Source organism: Bufo gargarizans, chromosome 3, assembly GCF_014858855.1.
Source record: "Bufo gargarizans isolate SCDJY-AF-19 chromosome 3, ASM1485885v1, whole genome shotgun sequence".
In the NCBI taxonomy this organism is placed as follows: domain Eukaryota; kingdom Metazoa; phylum Chordata; class Amphibia; order Anura; family Bufonidae; genus Bufo; species Bufo gargarizans.
Window position 1 is genome coordinate 274,602,815 of NC_058082.1, and position 21,581 is coordinate 274,624,395.

The window sequence follows — 21,581 nt, forward strand, 5'->3', positions numbered from 1 at the left end:
AGGCTTTAGCCAAAAAACAACCACACCATTGAGGGTTAAATGCACTTGGTCGCAGCTTGGATGCACTTGGTCGCAGCACCGCACAAGACACAAAATGGCCGCCGATCACCCCAGAAAAAAGTGACTGACAAACGGTCTGGGCAGCCTAAAAACAGTGAGCAATTGAGTATCAGCAGCTCAATGATCCACAGCTGCAGATCGATCAATTAATCAAGTCCTTTGGAGGAGTTAATCAGCCTAATCTCGCCCTACTGTCGCAGCCGCAACCTCTCCCTACGCTAATCAGAGCAGAGTGACGGGCGGCGCTATGTGACTCCAGCTTAAATAGAGGCTGGGTCACATGGTGCTCTGGCCAATCACAGCCATGCCAATAGTAGGCATGGCTGTGACGGCCTCTTGGGGCAAGTAGTATGACGCTTGTTGATTGGTTGCTTTGCAGCCTTTCAAAAAGCGCCAAGAAAGCGTCACAAAAGCGCCAAGAAAGCGACGAACACCGAACCCGAACCCGGACTTTTACGAAAATGTTCGGGTTCGGGTCCGTGTCACGGACACCCCAAAATTCGGTACGAACCCGAACTATACAGTTCGAGTTCGCTCATCCCTACTAGTAAGCCAGGAGCCAGGAGTCCAGCCGTACCCAGGTAGGAGACACTGTTGACACCATTATCACCACAGGACCCTGTGACCGTACACTTCGCACGCTGCAATTGGCGTCATGGCAAATACAGAACATTATACCCATATCCTGAGCCACTGCATAATTTGGTGTCAGTTTCACCGTACCATGGTCCTGCTTGTGCTCTCTTGCATTTTTGTGTGCAAGAGAACCTGCTCCCGTGGAAGCCACCGCCAACCAAGTCACCCGGGTCCTGGACATGCCTGCACCGCTGACGGAATATGCAGTCCCAGAGATAGCCGCGATCAGCCCAGATGACCAGCAGGAGGCACCAGAACTGGCCGCTCGGCCGCGACAGCAGATAAGAGCAGTCACGCTCCCTGAGGCCCCAGCCCAGTCTGAAGCAGCCCCTGCACCGTGTCCGGTGAACTCTGCCACCCCTCGCAGGCCGAACAGGCTCCACTATACACACATGCTGGTGCAGCAGAGGCGACCGGAGTTTCCACTCCGCTGCCAAGAACAAACACCCCCGGGGCAGGACGCCTTAATCCTGAGGTCCCAGGTCGAGATCACTGCTCACGCGCAGACCGCATGGGAGTATAAATCGGCTATTGAAGAGTGGGTCAAACAAGTGCTAGATGACCCCCGGCAAGGTGGCCCAAAACTAGTCCGGCGTACAGGGACAGTTCTTTGGTTTGCTCTAAAGAGATGAGTGGGCTTCCTCCAAGACAGTCATTCAGGGGCAGAGATATTTGTTGGCTGCCGTTCTGTCAATCGCTCCTACTTGTCCCAGACCTGTCACAACCTGTATGCGGGGGATCAGGTGGAATACCCCCCCATGCCCTCCATCCAAGGCCCTTTCGCCGCTGGTGTGACTTTGCTGGCCAAACCATTGTCCCCTGCAGTTACCCCAGAGACCTGGCAGGAAGACCCAGGCTCTGCAGGGAGAGTCCGCTGCCTTCAGGAGGCCCCGGACGGAAGGATGCACTTTAAGGAACAACCCTAGCGAACCTGAGACCCTCATCCCTGATCTGGTCGCGCCACCAACACTACGGTGGGCCAGATTAACAATTCAGTGCTGACCTTCAATCCCAGGGTGCAGCCATATGTCCTACCCTGGAAGCTGCCATAGGCACCCCCAGCTTGCCTACCAGTGCCCCTTCAGCCGGAGGTATTAACCACCTCTGCACCAGCTAGGGATCTCGTTCTGCAGCAGGTCACTGCAGCCTTTGCCAGGCTGACTGCACAGCCATTACCTAAGGATCCCACCAGAGGGCAGTGACGCACCACTACTGCTGCAACCTTGAGCTACCAGAAGCAGGAGCGCCCCCTAATGCGCTTTAGTAGCTCGAGCAACGAGGAGGATCTGGACGTCCTTCTCTAAATGCCCTTTTCTACTAAAAAAATGAACTTTCAGGAGCCACAGCGTGGACAGGTACGGAAAGCTGAGAGACTGTTAACCAGTTCTGTTTTATCCCGTTGCCTCAAGTTGCAGCCTCAGCCAGATGGCCACCTTTGTCAGGACTCCCCCCAACTACTTTAACCCTTTGTATCCAAGTTCACAGTGTTTTATCCCCTTTCTCAGGTTACTTGATAGCCTTATGGAACTACTGTTCTCATTATGCTGCTTTTATATGTGTTTTATATGACTTTTTTTACCATTTTTATTGGATTACAATTAACTCTATTATTCCCATTGCATTACAAGTGACTTTTTGTTTCCAGAGGTGAAAGTTACAATCAGTAAAGACAAGTTTGAACTTTACCAAAGGTCTGGATCTCAATTTCTGCTGCAAAATCCCTCTATTATTCCTACTAGCACTACACTAAATTTATTGCTAGTGAGCCAAGAGCCAGGAGTCCAGCCGTGCCCAGGTAGGAGACACCGTTGACACCATTATCACCACCATACAGACATTTCACTACTCTGGCATTCCTAACCTGGGGCGTGAGTTATAACACCTTGGAAGAACCCTGTGACTGTACCCTGCGCACGCTGCAATTCGCGTCACGACAAATACAGAACATTATACCCATATCCTAACCCACTGCATAATTTGGCATCAGTGTAACCGTACCACGGTCCTGCCTGTGCTCTATTGCACTTACTGTTTAGGGAGAGCACATGGAGGATCTGCCAACACCTCCTGCTTCCTGCAGAAAGCTTCTCTCACTACTCATCAGTCAGAAGGAACAGGAAGGAGAAGGGAGGCTCCAGAAGCTGAAACAGAGCTCTTCTACCTTGACTTCCTTTCTGACAGACTTCATCTGCCTGCAGAAAAGGTAAGTGTATACATGTGTATAAGTGTGTGTAAATGGGTCTATTGTGTATACATGTGTGTAATGTGTGTATTGTGTATATATGGTGTGGGGATTCGCTCTGGTAGGCAGATTAGTGGACGCAGTACAGAGGCAAAAACAAAGTCTTTGACTTAACCATCTCTCGTCTCGCTAACGCCGATCGGCGTCAATGCCGCGGCTCTGCCAGGTCACACTAACGCCGATCAGCGTCATCTCGCAAGATGCGAGATTTCCTGTGAACGCGCGCACACAGGAGCACGCGTTCACAGGAACCGGAGGTAAACGAGCTGATCTACAGCCTACCAGCGGCGATCGTTCGCTGGCAGGCTGTAGATGCGGTTTTTTAACACCTAACAGGTATATTAGACGCTGTTTTGATAAGAGCGTCTAATATACCTGCTACCTGGTCCTCTGGTGGTCCCTTTTGCTTGGATCGACCACCAGAGGACACAGGCAGCTCTGTAATAAGTAGCACCAAACACCACTACACTACACCCCCCCCTGTCACTTATTAACCCCTGATCACCCCATATTAGACTCCCTGATCACCCCCCTGTCATTGATAACCCCCCTGTAAGGCTCCATTCAGACGTCCGTATGTGTTTTTCGGATCCGATCCATGGATCCGCGGATCCGCAAAACACATACAGGCGTCTGAATGGAGCCTTACAGGGGGGTGATCAATGACATATAGCCCATATGGACTCCCTGATCACCCCCCTGTCATTGATCACCCCCCTGTAAGGCCGGCTCCATTCAGAGGTCCGTATGTGTTTTGCGGATCCACGGATCCAAGGATCGGATCCGCAAAACACATACGGACGTCTGAATGGAGCCTTACAGGGGGGTTATCACCCCATATAGACTCCCTGATCACCCCCCTGTAAGGCTGGCTCCATTCAGAGGTCCGTATGTGTTTTGCAGATCCACGGATCGGATCCGCAAAACACATACGGACATCTGAATGGAGCTTTACAGGGGGGTCATCAAAGACAGGGGGGTGATCACCCCATATAGACTCCCTGATCACCCCCCTGTCATTGATCACCCCCCTGTAAGGCTCCATTCAGACGTCCGTATGTGTTTTGCGGATCTGATCCATGGAGCCGTGGATCCGCAAAACACATACGAACCTCTGAATGGAGCCTTACAGGGGGGTGATCAATGACAGGGGGTGATCAATGACAGGGTGGTGATCACCCCATATAGACTCCCTGATCACCCCCCTGTCATTGATCACCCCCCTGTAAGGCTCCATTCAGACATTTATTTGGAACAAGTTAGCGGAAATGGATTTTTTATTTATTTATTTATTTATTTATTTTCTTACACAGTCTCATATTCCACTAACTTGTGACAAAAAAATAAAATCTCACATGAACTCACCATACCCCTCACGGAATCCAAATGCGCAGTTTAGGGTTCTTTGTAGGAACCCCAAGGCAGAAGTATAGTGATATGCCCGCCTTGAGGTTCCTTCCGAACAACTTGGGGGCCGGAGTTCCTTGTTAAAGTCTTTCTTGTAGCAGTCTCTGATGATTTGTTCACATCAAAAATGGTTTACTATTTAATTGATCTAGCCACAACAACAATAAAAATAAATCTGTTGTTAAACTATTGGTAGCAGTGACCCACATCAACTAGATGGTAAACCACTTCTGAGCAATAAAAAATATGTGTATGCTAGCTACAATTGAAATACTGTATACTTAGGGCACTGATCCCGTTGCCCGTTTTCCGAGGTCATCCCAATTTGGCACAATTGCCTCACATATTTCATGCCAGAGGAGCCAGGTTGTTTGGTGGTCTGCATGGATGCGGTCAGTGTGGTCCCACAACGGTGGACGCTCCTCCACCATCTGGATGAGGAGGTCATTGTCGATAAAAAAAACTGCAGACGTCCTCCTCTTCCATGGTGCCATATTCAACAATAACCTTACAACAAATTTAATAATACACAAACACACCAAGTGGATGAAAAGGCCACGGTCTTTATTAACTTATTAGGGGTTACATAACTCAACCATTAAAACCAATATAAAACCAAATTAATAATATTCAAGTCCATTTACTGAATTAATTTAAATCCACCCAGAATTCTGAGCGACTAACCCCCCCCTCAAAGAAACAAAGACCGCGACAAAACGTTCAGGGAGGGTGGGCGGGACAAGCCTCTTCTCTGATCTTGACACGACGACTGAACTCCTCAGGTACGATACCTTCTTAAATAGGAAGATTTCCCGCCGAACCGCTCCACCAACCAATCCAGGACCTGGATAAAATTAGAACAGGGCCCAGCAACCAGACAGCAACCGACTTAACCAATAATAATCACTGGCCCCTCAGCCTCACTGACCAATCCTGAAGCTGCCCGGTATCCAGCTGGCTCACATCACCTGGGGAAGATAAAAACACAGGGAAACAGAACAGGGGAAAGGGCAGAAAACCCAAGCCCCTAGCAACCTATGTCTCAATGGCACCATGAGGTGCAGAGCCCATTCAGGCTAAGCCCCTATCATGGTGCCATATTCAACAATAACCTTACAACAAATTTAATAATACACAAACACACCAAGTGGATGAAAAGGCCGCGGTCTTTATTAACTTATTAGGGGTTACATAACTCAACCATTAAAACCAATATAAAACCAAATTAATAATATTCAAGTCCATTTACTGAATTAATTTAAATCCACCCAGAATTCTGAGCGACTAACCCCAACAGGCAAGTGAGGATTTATCCGCACTTGCCCCCCCCACCAATAAAACCGCAGCCCTTTCAATCATTACTTGCAAACCATTAATAAAAATGTCAAGCCCAATATCCGAGAGGTGAACCAAATCCTCTCGATATAACCCACGGATTGACCCCTCCAACTCCAAATGACGATGAGACCACCCATTCACTATTGGCATGAATTTCTCCAAGCCTCGATTAATCCTTCTACGAATCTTATCTAAAAATCTCAGCTGAGGATTGTTCCACAAAAAACGAGGGATAATCTCTGAAAAAATCAAAACCACCCCAGGGATGCGCTTATTAATAAAAACTAAATCTCTCTTCATTTCAGCTAACAAATCTAGCGTTTTATTTCTACCTAAATCATTCCCACCCACGTGGAAAATAATCACATGCGGAGGTAAGTGTGACTGTAACTCCCCTTTCAAAATAGGAACCACTTGACTCCATTTCATACCTCTGAACCCAAACCAATATATACAAACAGATGGAATATTGAAAAATACTTGCTGGGAATAATTACGGACCGAAGATCTCCTTTCAGCCCAGAAAATGAACGAATGTCCCATAATCCAAATTCTAATCTCTTCAGAATCTGAAAAAGAATTATAATCATCACACTAGATTAGGTCTAACATATGCTCTATAGCAGTCCGACTCCCACCTACCAATTCTCTTTATCAGAGCTCCATCTAAACCCAATCTAGAAGCTTCCGTAGCTGCCCCGATACGAAAGGAGTGAGATGAATAACGCTCAGAACCTAAACCCAACAAGCATAAACATTTCTTAAAAACAGCATTGAACTGAAATTTAGATAAAGACGAACCATTCTCATGAATCAAAAAAGAACTAGCGCCAACCGGGCGAACCATTAAAAATTCCTTAACTGACTGAACAGGACAAACTTCCGAATTACCCAGCTTATTCAAGGAAAAAACCAAACCTTTCCCCAACTGATCTGTTTTCGACTTTGACACTGAAATCAAAACTGAATCACTACCCAACTTAACATCCAACAAACCTAATGGAGACACTGACTGAGTATTTGGTGCCACTAACTCACTTAATCTAAAGGCCCCAAAAAATGCTAAAACAAATGCCACTTTAAACAGCCGGAACTCAAACAAAGAAGACGCTACCTGCTCTAAAACCGACACTAACCTCTTTAACAGCTCAAAAGTAACCGGCCGACGCATATCAGCTACAAACGAATCTTTCCGAATACCCTTCAACAACTGCTTCACAATAAAGGAACTATTAATCGGAGCAAGACCTGCTAATTTAAAAAGAAAGAAATACCAGCCAGTGTCTTCTGAATAGCCGAATAACCCAGACCCATCCTAACTAAACTACAACTAAAATCTAAAATTGAACCCATGTCACCTTCAAAAACCCCAACATTCCTATCTCTACAAAAACCCAACCATTTATTCCAAGCTAATTCATACCCACTCCACGTATTAGTGTGCTAACGAATTCCGAATGAGCTCATTCATTAATGCCAAATTACTTCCCATAAGTAAGCCGGACAAGGGATGCCTTCCTTCTTCGCGTCTGGAACCAGCCTTTGAAACTCCTTCCACTGTGCACGAGAAAGAGAATCTGCTATTACGTTTTCTTTACTTGGTAAATACTTCGCCTTCAACCAAACGTTTCTGGCCAGGCAACATCTAACCAAAACCTGCAACAACTTCACTACTAATTTATTATTAGATGATAAGCAATTTACTGCAAATAATACACCTTTATTATCAGTATATAATAACACCCTCTTATTAGCCAACTCACAACCCCATATTACTAAGGACACTACCACCGGGAACAACTCCAATAAAACTAAATTCCTCGTGAACCCCTCCGATCTCCATGACTCCGGCCACGCCTCCGCTGACCACTGACCATCTAGAAATGCCCCATAACCCCAAGAACCCGATGCATCAGTAAACAGCCTCAACTCAGCTGCCTCCACAAATTCGCCTTGCCAAATACTTGCTCCATTAAAATTAACTAAAAATTCCTCCCATACTCTCAAATCATCCTTAAGCTCTTTCTTCAAACGGACATGAGCTCCTGGAGACTTCACTCCACTCGTAGCCATATACAACCTCCTAGAAAAAATCCTACCAACTGGAATCACCCTAGACGCAAAAGCAAACAAACCCAATAGACTTTGCAGCTCCATTAAAGTTGTCTTCTTAGCTAACAACATTCTCCTAATTAACGACAACAACTTCTCAATTTTCTCACCTGGCAACCTAAACTCCATTGCAACGGTGTCAATAGTTATGCCTAAAAACTCAATAGAACAACAAGGTAACACCGTTTTCTCTACCGCTAGCGGAACACCAAAAAACCTACATACTTCATAAAAACGATTCAATAAACTAAAACAAACCTCTGAACCTGCTGGACCAATAAACAAAAAGTCATCTAAATAATGTAGCAAACCACCAACTTTAACATTAAACATGCAAACCCAGTGAAGGAACGACGAAAAAGATTCAAAATAAGAACATGACAAAGAAAAACCCATGGGCAAACACATATCATAGAAAAAACTCCCATCAAATTGAAAACCTAAGGAGTTGAAACCCTCAGGGCATACCGGCAATAAACGAAAAGCGGATTTAATGTCTGCCTTTGCCACTAAACAATCTTTACCAAATGAATTTAATAATTTTATAGCATCATCAAAGGAACTGTAAGAGACTGAACATAACTGATCATCGATTTCATCATTCAAAGAGCATTTTTCTGGATAGGATAAATGATGAATAATCCTAAACTCATTCATAGCTTTCTTAGGCACTAAACCTAGAGGGGAAACACGAAAATCTTCAAAAGGGGGGTAACAAAAGGGGCCTGCTACCCTACCAGATGCTACTTCTTTAACAATTTTCTCTCTAACAATATCCATATTCTCTGAAACTGACCTCAAATTATCACTTAAAAGACAACCTGGCCCTTTAAAAGTAGGAACGAAAAAACCCACTGAAAAACCCTTAATTAATAACTCTGCTTTCTCCTTGTTTGGGTATATTTCTAGCCAAGGCAGCATGTTTTGCAGGATCACTGGAGTCTGCGCCCCTTGAATACTCCCGGTTATTGGCAACCTGCTGAGATCCAAAGGGCCTTTTAAAACACCTAAACATTGGATGCGGGCCCGCACAAATGGAGCATTCATGTTTATACCTGCACGAACTCAACCATTTGCACGCCGATTCGTTAAAGGCAAAACATAAGCCCTTCTTAAACGAACTCTGTGAACCTGCAACCTGCTGCCTATTGCTTGACACCGTCCTTTGAGGTAACATTAAACTCAACCATAAACCTACGTCTTTGTTACCCCATTTCAATCCCGGATGCACCGCCAACTTTTGTCTAAAGGTTTCATCATAATGAAACCATGAAAGCCCACCGAAATTACGATAAGCTTCCAATATAGTATCAATATGCTGAAACAGACCCACTCCCAGTTGCGGATACTTACTAACTAAAATGGAAGCATAAATTGAAAAAGCCTGTAACCAATTGTTAAATGATTTAACAATACCCCTTCGCCTTTCTTCCTCTGATTTTTCATCTGTCTTTTTATCTACCTTAAAAACCTCTTTGGCAGACGGCAGTAGAGACAAAATGTCCACATACTCACGCCGCCAAATTTTCTCCTTTACCACATTAGACAGATGAAAACCCAGAGGAGAAGCTTCACATGACAATGCTTCCTTTAAACATGCTTCATTAACCCCTACCGCATTTTCAAAAACCGGACCCCCTCCGCCAGAAGCCAAACTAGCCGCCGGCAAAGGGGGATCCACCCACGCCACTGATGGCGATTCCGCTGGCTGCACTGAACCTACTCTATTTCCCTTAGCTAAATCTGACAACAATGCAGCTAAATCCTGCAAAAAAGACATGTTAGGGTTAATAGACAGCAATGACTGCCTGTCTGCAATCTCACCCCTGGGTGGCTGAATGAGGTCTTCAGGCGGCGACACAGCTATCTCCTCGAAACCAGGCTGCGAGACCGCCGACCTGGGAGGAGACTGCTGGTGCCTGCCCTGATTGCTGGTCCTCTGCGGCGAATAGACCCTCCTGGGTCTCTTCCTCCTGCTGGAGCTCCTTGTAGCGGTGGCCGACGGCAGCTCCCCAGCGGCGACTCCCACTTCCTGGTTCGCCACCGGTGATGACGAACTTCCGGCCGCGACATGATGAAAACTTGGCACCGCCACTTCCGGCGCATGCGCCGTCCCGACTCTTTCGTTTCGCTGCGTACCGGTACCCTGCGACATCAGCACCTCCCCGGCCAACAACCTGCGCAGCCATTCATCGCCGCCAAAGGTAAGAGCTCTATTGCGAATGTGGCCGAGGAGAGCCTCTGTACTGCTAGGGTCCATCTTCAGCCGCAAACCCTTCTTCCGCTGCTGGTCTTCTTTGCTTCAGGGGCCGCAGAATCCAAACGACACTCGCCCCACTTATCGCTTCAGGCGCCGCTTCACCGCTGCTTCACACCACCGTTTTCTTCCTTCAGATGCCGACACCCGGAGCTCCTTCTTCACCGCCGACGCCTCCGGACCTCTTCACCGACGTGGACAAGCCTCTTCTCTGATCTTGACACGACGACTGAACTCCTCAGGTACGATACCTTCTTAAATAGGAAGACTTCCCGCCGAACCGCTCCACCAACCAATCCAGGACCTGGATAAAATTAGAACAGGGCCCAGCAACCAGACAGCAACCGACTTAACCAATAATAATCACTGGCCCCTCAGCCTCACTGACCAATCCTGAAGCTGCCCGGTATCCAGCTGGCTCACATCACCTGGGGAAGATAAAAACACAGGGAAACAGAACAGGGGAAAGGGCAGAAAACCCAAGCCCCTAGCAACCTATGTCTCAATGGCACCATGAGGTGCAGAGCCCATTCAGGCTAAGCCCCTATCATTCTAGTGGAGACTCGGGAACCCTAAAAAACTAAAACAATTAACATAATGCTTTAAACTTTTTAAATTACAAATACTTTGATTGAAAATACTCACACGACCCTGTCCGCCAAGTGCTCCCCGACTTCCTCTGGCTGAGGTTCAACGACCTCTCTGAGAGGCAACTGAACGAGATGTCTGTAAAATAAAAATAAAAAATTATAATTTAAGAACATACAATAACATGTATTTTGAGGGGGGGGGGGAATTAAACACCTACCGTTTGCTGTCCTCCACCCCTGATTGTGTAGACCTTGCTGTCCTCCACCCCTGATGGTGTAGACCTTTCTTGGCCGGGATGCATCTCCTCCACAGATGATGACTAAGAAAAAATAAAATAAATAATTAGAATAATGACACAATATTACAGTTGGGAATGCTATCCACCTTGACATACTGTATCATGTCGGCGATGTTGTCGAGGAGGAGAGCTCCCGACCTCACTTGAAGAAGATATGCCTATATTTAAAAAAAAGATATTTGAACTTTACACAAGACGACAGACCCACGTAAAAAGATGAAGGCGGGCGGGCTGTCAGGTGGATGGTCATGCTGTGTGACCGGCTGGCGGGCTGTCTGCCAGGTGTTTTTTTTTTTCTTCTAAAAAATTAATAAGAGGAATGGTAGTCATATTCTTGTATGTATGACTACTACTCCTGGCATCCACATATGACTACTACTCCTAGCATCCACTTTTGCTTAGGGACTGCAGGTAGTATAAGTGCATAGTCACTATGTACTTATACTACCTGCAGTCCCTAAGCAATAGTGGATGCTAGGAGTAGTAGTCATAGGTACCACTACTACTCCTAGCATCCACTATGTACTTATACTACCTGCAGTCCCTATGTACTTTTTCATAGGGACTGCAGGTAGTATAAGTACATAGGTGATGCTGGGAGTAGCAGTACCTAGGACTACTACTCCTATCACCAACTATGTACTTATACTACCTGCAATCCATATGTACTTTTGCCTGGGAATTGCAGGTGGCATAAGTACATACTGGATGCTAGGAGTAGTAGTCCTAGGTACTACTACTTCTAGCATCACCTATGTACTTATACTACCTGAAGTCCCTATGTACTTTTGCATAGGGACTGCAGGTATTATAAGTACATAGTGGATGCTAGAAGTAGTAGTCATAGGTACTGCTACTCCTAGCATCCACTATGTACTTATACTACCTGCAGTCCCTTTGCAAACGTACATGGGGACTACAGGTAGTATAAGTAACATAGGTGATGCTAGGAGTAGTAGTACCAAGAACTACTACTCCAAGCATCCACTATATACTTTTTATAAAATCTTATGTACACTGTGCAGAATTTTACCACACAGTAAATGACCTGTAATAATGATTTTGTAATCTGTGGTGGGGATTTCAGAGAAAATTTAGTTCAGAAATGCATTGAAATCCACATGAAAATCCATATAAACCACACCGCCATGTGCATGCACCCTAACAGCACAACTATGGTGAAAGCATCACAAAAACTGCATATTTCAAATATGGTTTTGTTTCACCTATTCCTACGCAGTGGAATAGGTGAAATCCATGGTGAAAAGGAACAGTTGACTTGCTGCAGATTTTATATCCAAGCCGCAGATCAATTTCTTAATTGTATATACTGGCACTAGGGGGGAAACATTGTATATACTGGCACTAGGTGGGAGCATTGTATATACTGGCACTGGGGGGGAAACATTGTACATACTGGCACTATGTGCAGCGCCCCACTACCTGCGTGTGGGCACTGCTTTAAAGCACTTTTTACCTTGTCAACAGTACTATGTTGTAATGTATGTGTATGTGTATCTGCAAAATCCCTGTTACCAGGCAGATTAGGTGAAATTTGTACATCCCACCACTAGATGGGGATATAACTTAGGTCTTATATATGCCTAGTTCAGGCCTAGTTTAGTCAGTTCAGACCAGGTTGTTGAAAATGTAGTTCAGAAGAGAGCAGATCTGAGGGAGTCAGATCAGATTAGTGGGAGAAAATGTAGAGTGAATACTTCATGACACAGATTAGTGAGTGGAGCCAACTTCGCTAGGAGGTGATACTCAGATGTTAGGCGCAGAAGAGCATTTTCCTTCTGTGGCCGGACTATAGACTTGCATACCTGACCAGTAGGAGTTTGCCTCCCTGGAGAAGAAACAAGCTTTCCTAAGGAATCATCAGTGATAAGAGCCATTATTGAGGGCCACAGACACCTTTTGCATGGTAGAGGATTTATAGCTTCAGGCAGCCACACCAAACTTCTGAGAGGCAGTTGAGTTTTCCTGTCTAAAATATTCAGCTTGTAGGGAAAGACAAGGAATAGAATCCCACAGATCAAAAAAGAACCAGGCACACCTAACCCACTGCTCCCAAAACTAAAAACCTGAAAAGCCTAGAACAGTGGATTTGCAGAATCAACTCTGTACCATCAAGAAACAGCATTTTTGTACTGCTGCAACCAAAGACATCTAAAGTAAAAGTTGTGAGTTGCATTTCACCACTGTCTACCTCATTATTACCACTATTGGTTGTACCACCATTAACGGTACTGGCGTCACGACAAAAACCATCAAGGGACTCAGCCGCAACAAGCACCCTAAGCACCCCTAACATCAAGGGCACCTCAACCACCATCTTGGCTTACTACGACAGAGTGTGCCCGGGAGGATTTTGTGCTGTCCACCTCAACACTGTGCTGCCAGCCCAGGGAGGCTCTCTGCTAACCGTGAGTAAACTGATGAACTGTGTGTTATTATTTGGCCCCTCATCCGTCCACCGTGCACCTCACGTGTTGCCCCTGCGACTGGCTGGCTGCATATGGGGGAGGGGGGGCAGAGGAACGTTACATGTACTGGCACTACAAGGAGGAACATTATGTATAGAGATGAGCGAATCGAAGCTGACGAAGTCGAATTCGTTCCGAATTTCAGGAAAAATTTGATCCTGAATGAATGCGAATTTCCTAGCTCTTCACGGTAATGAATCACAATTTTTCCTAACATGGCGTCTACATTGGCGGCTAAAATGGCTGCTACACGTGTGAGGACATGGAGCAAGGAACTTTGGGAAGGCGGGATGACCCATAATGCCATGCATGCAGCCAATCAGCATCCAGCCAGCCCGGTGATGTCACAGCCCTATAAATACGACAGCCATCTTAGATTCTGCCATTCACCATCATACTTTGTTCAGGGACAGACATTTATGCAGGCGCTAGAGAGAGTGGAAGAAAACCTCATTGAGAAAAAAAATGCGGTTTATAAGTGCACGATAAGGATAGGGAGGAATCATTTCGCATCATCTAAGTGCAGGGACAGACGTCAGTATGGACATTGATAGGAAAGTGATTTACAAGTGCAGGGAACGATTATTTGGGGATCCAAATAGCCATTATACAGCTCTGTCATTCCAGCAATTTGTTGTAGCGGTGCAAGTGTTATGTTGAAAAGCCTTTAGTGGCTTATATCTGTGGAAAAAGACAAATATATACTCTGTTCACTTCTGCAGCTATATATAGTGAAAGCGTTCAGCGCCCTATTATAGTACAATACGTACAAAATAGACGCTGTTGACATTTGGTGTTATTTGCACTAAAAACATTTATTGTCGGTTCAGTACAATACGATAAAAATAGATGCTGTTCACATTTGGTGTTATTTGCGCTAAAAGCCGTAGGTAGCTTAGTGGTAGGAACCCCTGCCACACTGAGATACCTTGACGGTGGTGCAAAAGGGCTCCGATGTGTTCCTGACAGGAATACATTGGCTAAAGTCTCAGTTCTTAACATCAGCTTGAGGGAATAGCCAGTTTTGGCAGTTGCATATCATTGTGGTGCACCTTACGCAGTGATTTATGTATTTTTATATTTGCATCCACACATTATCCCATCTCGTGTAGGATGCTGTTGTGGTGCATGTGGTCCGCTGCCGACATTCTACATTGTATGCATTTTTGTTGGGGATTGCCGTTAGCAATAGATCACACGCAGAGGAATTTCTCCCCCGGTTATAAACACGCCACAGTGTTTGGGGTTTTTGAGCATTTCCTCCCATTTAGGCTACTTTATTTCAGTTATTTTTCCCTAAAAGCGTTTCTTGTCATGCTTCTAGAGAAAAAGAAAAATACACGCTGTTCACATTTGGTATTATTTGCGCTAAAAGTGTTTCTTGTCATATTTCTAGAAAAAAAATGAGAAAAATACACGCCGTTCACATTTGGTTTTATTTGCGCTAAAAACATTTATTGTCAGTTCAGTACAATACGAGAAAAATAGACGCTGTCCCGGACGTTTCTTATAATACTTCTAGAGAAAAATACACGCGGTTCACATTTGGTATTATTTGCGCTAAAAGCGTTTCTTGTCAAAATTCTAGAGAAAAATACACACTGTTTACATTTGGTGTTATTTGCGGTAAAAACATTTATTGTCAGTTCAGTACAATCCGTGAAAAATACACGCAGTTCACATTTGGTGTTATTTGCTCTAAAAACATTTGTTGTCAGTTCAGTAAAATACAAGAAAAATAGACGCTGTTCACATTTGGTGTTATTTGTGCTATAAGCGTTTCTTGTCATCTTTCTAGAAAAAAAAAAGAGAAAAATACACAAAGCTTACATGGAAAAAAATTAGTGGCTTATTTCAGTACAATACGAGAAATATACAGTATACTAAGTTCACGTTTGCTGTTATTTGCACAGAAATAATTTAGTGGCCTATTTCAGTACAAAAAGAAAAATATATTTGTCGCTTTTAGGGGTGTTTTAATTTCTGTTTCATTTGTTTAGTTCAGCTACAAGTATGTCAGGCAGAGAAGTGCCAGGCCATGCACAGAGGAGTGGCACAGGCCTAAATGTTTCTGGCGTAAGCAGAGGTCGCAGCAGAGTAAGGGGGCGTGGCAGCAAGAGTCACAGCGAGTGGCCTGAGCTCCCGGTGTCATCTAGCATTTTTGTCTTGACCAGCAACCCTGCGGTTCTTAATTATTTAACTCGGTCAGCCACGTCATCCCAAGTGACATCAAACACCCCCAGCCAACAGTCGGTGGGTTCGTCAGACACAACCCTTAGTTGCTATGGCCCAGGAGCAGGCCCTGTTCCCTTCACCTGTCCCCTTCCTGCCTTTGTCCTTTTCTGTTGCATCACCACGAGAAGTACTACATGTTGTAGGCTCAGCTCTACTTTTCACCGAGGAAGAGCTACTAGAGGACAGTCAGCAGCTACTGCCCAGCCAAGATCTGGAGGAGACATCCGCCGCTTTCTCTGCTAGGCGGGCAATTAGTGATTAGTGGCACTGGAGCTTGTGCTGCGAGTGGTCAGGCTCCTGACCCAGAGGCCGCTGGGGAGGACATAAGTGATGTGCAGAAGCTAATTGATGATGATGAAGCTGATCACACTCAGGAGCCAAACGTGCCTGTGGTAGACCACCTGCTTCGCAGCACCCTACCTGCCCAGGAAGTGTTGGTGCAGGGGTTCACAGAGGCAGCAGTGGTAACAATCAGTCAGTGCAGACTGTTGGGGAGGAAATCAACTACTCGGCGGTGTGGCAGTTTTTTTTCAAAGCACCAGAGCAGGTGAACCTACTGAGAGGGAGGACAAACTAAACTACTACAGAGACATCTATGTAGTCAGTTGGCCGCTGCTTATCGGCCCCATCATCCATCCTCTTTCAGGTCTGACCGGGGGGGCCCTCTGCGCTCACGTTCTACTGCCATGGCTGCCAGCTCCATCAGCAGCAGCCTGAGTCTACAGTTGATGATGAGTAGCTTTCTTCACCCACATAGTGAAGAAACTACTCACCAGCAGCAGCAGGTAGACCTGCAGCAGTACCAGAACCAGCAGGTAGTAGCATACTTGGACAGCACTGGGTAGCCAAACTGGATTTGTGGCCACAACTAGCAGAGTTTCCCCTGGAAAAGCTGTCCTGCCCCACCAGTAGTGTGGCATCAGAGCGGGTGTTTAGTGTGGCGGGGGCCATAGTTACACCAAGGATAACTCACCTGTCTACCCAAAATGTGGAGAGACTGACCTTTGTCAAGATGAATTAGGCGTGGATCAGCCAGGATTTCCAACTACCAATTCCTGTTGCATCAGACTAGATCATCCATGGTGCCGCACCAACACTTTGATACAAGAGACCTTTTTTTTCTGACAACCTACCTCAGCTACTACTTTGATGCTGCAGCCCACCCAGTGCTCCTTATTTCACCCACCTTCGTCAGCAGGTACTGGTATTGCCACCCACTGCCCAACTCTGTTACCAGGTCACTTTCTGGTCTCCTGATGCAGCTGCTGCTGCCATCTCCAAACTATGTCACCTTGGCACTCTGTGGTCTCCTGCTGCTGCTATCTCCACAGTATGTCACCTTGCCACTCTGTGGTATACTTCTGATGCTGCTGCTACTGCCATCTCCACACTGTGTCAACTTGCCACTCTGTGGTCTCCTCATGCTGCTACTGCTGCCATCTCCAAACTATGTCACCTTGCCACTCTGTGGTCTCCTCCTGCTGCTGCCATCTCCACACTATGTCACCTTGTCACTCTGTGGTATCCTTCTGATGCTGCTGCTACTGCCATCTCCACAGTCCACACTATGTCAACTTGCCACTGTGTGGTCTCCTCATGCTGCTGCTGCTACTGCCATCTCTACAGTATGTCACCTTGCCACTCTGTGGCATCCTGCTGCAGCTGCTGCATCTACACATTATGTCACCTTAAAACGCTGTGGTCTCCGGATGCTGCCGCCACCTCTAAACTATGCCACCTTGCCACTTGGTGGCCTCATCATCCTGTTGCCATCTACAGACTTGCTGTGTCATTGTGCCACTCAGTGGCTTTCTCATGATGCTGCTGCTGCATCTGCCACCTCCAGACTCGCTCATTGTGCCACTCGGTGGCTTTCTCCTGATGCCACCACCTACAGACCCGCTCATTGTGCTCGGTGGCCTCCTCATACTGATGGCAACTTCAGACACTGTCATTTTGCCACTCAGTGGCCTCCTCATACTGCTTCCACCTCCAGACCCTGTCATTGAGCCACTCTGTGGTCTCCTCATGCTGCTTACACCTCACCATTATGTTATAGGTCCACTCTGTGGACTTCTCATGCTGTTCCCACCCTCTAGAGTTGAGCGAACACCTGGATGTTCGGGTTCGAGAAGTTCGGCCGAACTTCCCGAAAATGTTCGGGTTCGGGATCCGAACCCGATCCGAACTTCGTCCCGAACCCCATTGAAGTCAATGGGGACCCGAACTTTTCGGCACTAAAAAGGCTGTAAAACAGCCCAGGAAAGGGCTAGAGGGCTGCAAAAGGCAGCAACATGTAGGTAAATCCCCTGCAAACAAATGTGGATAGGGAAATGAATTAAAATAAAAATTAAATAAATAAAAATTAACCAAAATCAATTGGAGAGAGGTCCCATAGCAGAGAATCTGGCTTCCCGTCACCCACCACTGGAACAGTCCATTCTCAGATATTTAGGCCCCGGAACCCAGGCAGAGGAGAGAGGTCCCGTAACAGAGAATCTGGCTTCATGTCAGCAAAGAATTAGTCTGCATGTCATAGCAGAGAATGAGGCTTCACGTCAGCCACCACTGCAACAGTCCATTGGCATATATTTAGGCCCAGCACCCAGGCAGAGGAGAGAGGTCCCGTAACAGACAATCTGGCTTCATGTCAGCAGAGAATCAGTCTTCATGTCATAGCAGAGAATCAGGCTTCACGTCACCCACCACTGTAAGAGTCCATTTTCATAAGTTTAGGCCCAGCACCCAGGCAGAGGAGAGAGGTCCCGTAACAGACAATCTGGCTTCATGTCAGCAGAGAATAAGTCTGCATGTCATAGCAGAGAATGAGGCTTCACGTCAGCCACCACTGCAACAGTCCATTGGCATATATTTAGGCCCAGCACACAGGCAGAGGAGAGAGATCCCGTAACAGACAATCTGGCTTCATGTCAGCAGAGAATTAGTCTGCATGTCATAGCAGAGAATGAGGCTTCACGTCAGCCACCACTGCAACAGTCCATTGGCATATATTTAGGCCCAGCACACAGGCAGAGGAGAGAGGTCCCGTAACAGACAATCTGGCTTCATGTCAGTAGAGAATCAGTCTGCATGTCATAGCAGAGAATCAGGCTTCACGTCACCCACCACTGCAACAGTCCATTTTCATAAGTTTAGGCCAAGCACCCAGGCAGAGGAGAGAGGTCCCGTAACAGACAATCTGGCTTCATGTCAGCAGAGAATTAGTCTGCATGTCATAGCAGAGAATGAGGCTTCACGTCACCCACCACTGCAACAGTCCATTGGCATATATTTAGGCCCAGCACCCAGGCAGAGGAGAGAGGTCCCGTAACAGACAATCTGGCTTCATGTCAGCAGAGAATCAGTCTGCATGTCATAGCAGAGAATGAGGCTTCACGTCAGCCACCACTGCAACAGTCCATTGGCATATATTTAGGCCCAGCACACAGGCAGAGGAGAGAGGTCCCGTAACAGACAATCTGGCTTCATGTCAGCAGAGAATCAGTCTTCATATCATAGCAGAGAATCAGGCTTCACGTCACCCTCCACTGTAAGAGTCCATTTTCATAAATTTAGGCCCAGCACCCAGGCAGAGGAGAGAGGTCCCGTAACAGAGGATCTGGCTTCATGTCAGCAGAGAATCATTCTGCATGTCATAGCAGAGAATCAGGCTTCACGTCACCCAACATTGGAACAGTCCATTGGCATATATTTAGGCCCCAGCACCCAGACAGAGGAGAGGTTCATTAAACTTTGGGTAGCCTCGCAATATAATGGTAAAATGAAAATAAAAATAGGATTGAACGAGGAAGTGCCCTGGAGTCCAATAATATATGGTTAAGGGGAGGTAGTTAATGTCTAATCTGGACAAGGGACGGACAGATCCTGTGGGATCCATGCCTGGTTCATTTTTATGAACGTCAGCTTGTCCACATAGGCTGTAGACAGGCGGCTGCGTTTGTCTGTAATGACGCCCCCTGCCGTGCTGAATACACGTTCAGACAAAACGCTGGCCGCCGGGCAGGCCAGCACCTCCAAGGCATAAAAGGCTAGCTCTGGCCACGTGGACAATTTAGAGACCCAGAAGTTGAATGGGGCCGAACCATCAGTCAGTATGTGGAGGGGTGTGCACATCTACTGTTCCACCATGTTAGTGAAATGTTGCCTCCTGCTAACACGTTGCGTATCAGGTGGTGGTGCAGTTAGCTGTGGCGTGTTGACAAAAGTTTTCCACATCTCTGCCATGCTAACCCTGCTCTCAAAGGAGCTGGCATTGACACAGCTGCCTTGGCGACCTCTTGCTCCTCCTCTGCCTTGGCCTTGGGCTTCCACTTGTTCCCCTGTGACATTTGGGAATGCTCTCAGTAGTGCGTCTACCAACGTGCGCTTGTACTCGCGCATCTTCCTATCACGCTCCAGTGCAGGAAGTAAGGTGGGCACATTGTCTTTGTAGCGTGGATCCAGCAGGGTGGCAACCCAGTAGTCCGCACAGGTTAAAATGTGGGCAACTCTGCTGTCGTTGCACAGGCACTGCAGCATGTAGTCGCTCATGTGTGCCAGGCTGCCCAGGGGTAAGGACAAGCTGTCCTCTGTGGGAGGCGTATCGTCATCGTCCTGCCTTTCCCCCCAGCCACGCACCAGTGATGGACCCGAGCTGCGTTGGGTGCCACCCCGCTGTGACCATGCTTCATCCTCATCCTCCTCCACCTCCTCCTCATCCTCGTCCTCCTCGTCCTCCAGTAGTGGGCCCTGGCTGGCCACATTTGTACCTGGCCTCTGCTGTTGCCAAAAACCTCCCTCTGAGTCACTTCGAAGAGACTGGCCTGAAAGTGCTAAAAATGACCCCTCTTCCTCCTCCTCCTCCTCCTCCTCCTAGGCCACCTCCTCTTCCATCATCGCCCTAAGTGTTTTCTCAAGGAGACATAGAAGTGGTATTGTAACGCTGATAATGGCGTCATCGCCACTGGCCATGTTGGTGGAGTACTCGAAACAGCGCAACAGGGCACACAGGTCTCGCATGGAGGCCCAGTCATTGGTGGTGAAGTGGTGCTGTTCTGTAGTGCGACTGACCCGTGCGTGCTGCAGCTGAAACTCCACTATGGCCTGCTGCTGCTCGCACAGTCTGTCCAGCATGTGCAAGGTGGAGTTCCACCTGGTGGGCACGTCGCATATGAGGCGGTGAGCGGGAAGGCCGAAGTTACGCTGTAGCGCAGACAGGCGAGCAGCAGCAGGATGTGAACGCCGGAAGCGCGAACAGACGGCCCGCACTTTATGCAGCAGCTCTGACATGTCGGGGTAGTTGTGTATGAACTTCTGCACCACCAAATTCAGCACATGCGCCAAGCAAGGGATGTGCGTCAAATTGGCTAGTCCCAGAGCTGCAACGAGATTTCGCCCATTATCACACACCACCAGGCTGGGCTTGAGGCTCACCGGCAGCAACCACTCGTCGGTCTGTTGTTCTATACCCCGCCACAACTCCTGTGCGGTGTGGGGCCTGTCCCCCAAACATACAGTATGAGTTTCAGAATGGCCTGCTGACGTTTACCCCGGGCTGTGCTGAAGTTGGTGGTGAAGGTGTGTGGCTGACTGGATGAGCAGGTGGAAGAAGAGGAGGAGGAAGCCGAGAAGGAGGTGGCAACAGGAGGCAAAGAATGTTGCCCTGCGATCCTTGGCGGCGGAAGGACGTGCGCCAAACAGCTCTCCGCCTGGGGCCCAGCTGCCACTACATTTACCCAGTGTGCAGTTAGGGAGATATAGCATCCCTGGCCGTGCTTACTGGTCCACGTATCTGTGGTTAGGTGGACCTTGCTACAGATGGCGTTGCGCAGTGCACACTTGATTTTATCGGATACTTGGTTGTGCAGGGAAGGCACGGCTCTCTTGGAGAAGTAGTGGCGGCTGGGAACAACATAC